Here is a 3,059-nt window from a genome sequence, read left to right as displayed (position 1 = left end):
ATGGCAACATCCCACCATTCATATAGTTCATCAGCGCATCCAAATGATCACTTAAAAAAAACTGTTCCCAGACAGTGAAGCCGTGAATGCCTTCTTTTGCGGGGAAAAGTGCACTTACGTGGCGTTCCATTGTGCCACAAAGACATCCTACAGCTCGCAGAGGAATACAGTTGAACCTCGTTATGACGAACACTGATACAGCGAATTATAGTCAATAGCGAACAAAATACGAACTTTGTTTGGCCATGCTTTATTTCAGTGACACTTATTCTCTTTATAACGAAACCGAAACCGCTAAAGCCGCGCGCGATAACGGTTATAACGAAGAAATATTTCAGGACGGCTGATAGACTACTTGGGAAAGCTCCCGAGGTCCAAAATGGTGGACGTAGAAAATGCCTTTCGTACGTAAACAATGGGAAAACTTCATTCTGCTCGGTGCTGTGCAAAGCCACTAGACGGAGGTCACATCCGACTACAAATAAATAAGAACGCTTTTGTCGAACACAGTTTGTTGTGTTGTAATTTAACTTTCTTGTGCTGTGGTACATTTAATTCTATATGCCACGAAGAGACAGGGAACGGCTACCTCGTTTATAGTGAGTTCGAAGCCCAGCCTATAGCGTTTTTGTATCTTAGATTTTAACGCTAGCCAGATTGTCCATTTGTTGAAGCCGATTTTCACCCATTACTGTTGCAACGGATATCGGATATAACGAACTAATTTACTGCCCGATAATTTCGTTATAATGAGGTTCGACTTTACATATTTGGCACAGTCAACAAGATGGGCGGTAAACGTTCCCGTCATAGAGTTTCATACTATGAAACTCTATGGTTCCCATAACAAATGGAGTTGACGACTTTAGTGGCAGCAGCAAGGCACCGCTATCAAGCGCATCTGGAATCCCAGAAAAAGGAGCAGCTTGAAGGAGCAAGGCGATTGAAATGGCGTATCGCTGAGGAGGAGACTGACAGCATAAGAAGAAAAACGTCAAAGCTTGAATGAATCGTTGCTGCTCGAATATCACCAGCTTAAAACTTTGCTGACGATGCAGCATAGACAGGTTCACACATAAACCTATACATGTCAAATCAAACAGCCTGACAAAAGCAACTAAAGCTAAGAAAGAAATCCTAAACATCAACCTAGAAATAGGGAAAAAGCTGGTGGCATTTTCATGAACTCGTTATTCCTCTTCCAGTATTGTGCAGCAACACGTCCTTAGGTATTGTGCAATAAATAACTTTTGCTGTGTTTAAAGAAGGTGTTCCTATTGTTATAATTAATCCCAGGTAGAACATTAGGTGGAGTCCTTTAAAATGTATATTCCTGTCCTTGAAAGTCCTCGAAGCCTTACGAGCCCAGGCATCCCCGGTAACTGCAGTTCAGCCATTTTGCTTCTAACCTCTTTGAGAGAGAGAGAGAGAGAGAGGAGAGAGGAGAGAGAGGAGAGAGGAGAGAGAGAGAGAGAGAGAGAGAGAGAGAGAGAGAGAGAGGAGGAGAGAGAGAGAGAGAGAGAGAGAGAGAGAGAGAGATCCATTATTTATAATAGACAGCTCTCGTCCGGGCCGTCATGCCACAGTCTCTTTATTAGGAGATGGCTGGTCCGTAGGTTTCACAGTCGCTCGCTATTATTGAAGGTAGTGGGCCGCCAGAAGTTCTTGCGTCGATTTGATGTCTACGCCATGACCCCGGCCCAGCCAGTGCTCCCACGAAACGATGCGGGAGGTTAGGTGGGCCGGCAGGTCTGATGGCACTCCCAGTAAAGGTCGCCTACCGATGGGTTGGAAGGGCAGTTGGGTCACTTGGGTGTAGGGAAAGTGAAGCGGGAGAAGGTCCCATGTACCGTATTTAGCGCGTATAACCCGCACCGAAAAATGCGAAGATTTCTGTGGCAAAGTAGGGGTGGGATAATATGCGGGGTTTTTCCTTTAGTGTAGCTTCACGGCAAGCGCGTTGTGCCTTGAAGCTCCTACACAGTAACACCGACGAAGCCTTCCATGGGAGTGATTACGCAAGACATACAAGTACAAGGAAGGAAAAACAAGGACGAGTGCACTCTAACTGAATTTTGGAGTGAATTGTGACTTTCGCCTTGCAGTCAGTGTGTTCTACTTGCTAAATATACGCTTTTTCTGTCTGATTAGTATGTGATGTGTTGCTTGAGCAGTAGTTTTTGTTCAGCTTTTTCGGTATCAAATGTGCGGGCAATACGCGGGATGAAAGTGGGGGTGCGAATTATATGCAGGGCGGGTTAGGTCTAGGGTGAGAAGAGAAGGGGTACGTGCTTTTCGGACCATAGATGCGGCTTCCCGGGAGAGGGTGGGGAACTTGGAAGCATTGCTTATACTTCCACATAGCGCGCAGAGATGTGTCGGCGTTCCAGAAACCTTTTGAGTGCCAGGGTGGTACAGATCTGGCCAAAACATGAACGGGTCCGGGGAGAGTTATCGGGTAAGAGCGTGTGCTCGAGCATTGCCGTCCAAGTTAGCGTGGCAGGGGACTCATACAGCGTTGTCTTGTGGGGAGGATGGGTGCGAAGGGCGCTGCATACGGTGCCAGTGGTAGCGCTTCTTGTGAGTTGCGAAGATTGGGGTGCCAGGGGGCTAGATCTTGACAGTGTATTAGACGGCGGCGGCTGTGGAGAATCCTTCCGGGGTTGTACAAGTTGGGGCGCTTTTAGACCGGGTAGTGGACCGGGTAGTGCTATGGAGGGCGATAGCACCATTGCTAGTGGTGGAGTCAAAACAGGCGTCCGTGAAGTGGATTGCTGCGACATTCTGTTTAAGACAATTTGTGCGCTTATTCAATGCTTTTGCGCGTTGTTATCCGCTGTACAAGTTGTGAGCAGGTTGCATGTGGCGAGGAATACGTTCAAACACTAGGTTGGTGGAGAAGGACCAGATAGGAGATTCGGGAGGGGTGAGATGAAGGCTGTCTGTTGCAACGTTGGTCTGTTGGGTAGTTTAAGACGTCTTAAGACGCCTTACGAGCGCCTTACCTGGAGTACAGAGCTTTAAGCGTTCGGGCTGGGCCTGAAGGCGACATGGGATCC

This window comes from Haemaphysalis longicornis, unplaced genomic scaffold (assembly GCF_048455015.1).
Source record: "Haemaphysalis longicornis isolate Haplotype H1 unplaced genomic scaffold, Haemaphysalis longicornis Haplotype H1 scaffold_12, whole genome shotgun sequence".
Lineage (NCBI taxonomy): Eukaryota > Metazoa > Arthropoda > Arachnida > Ixodida > Ixodidae > Haemaphysalis > Haemaphysalis longicornis.
Note: the sequence above shows the minus strand (reverse complement) of the source record.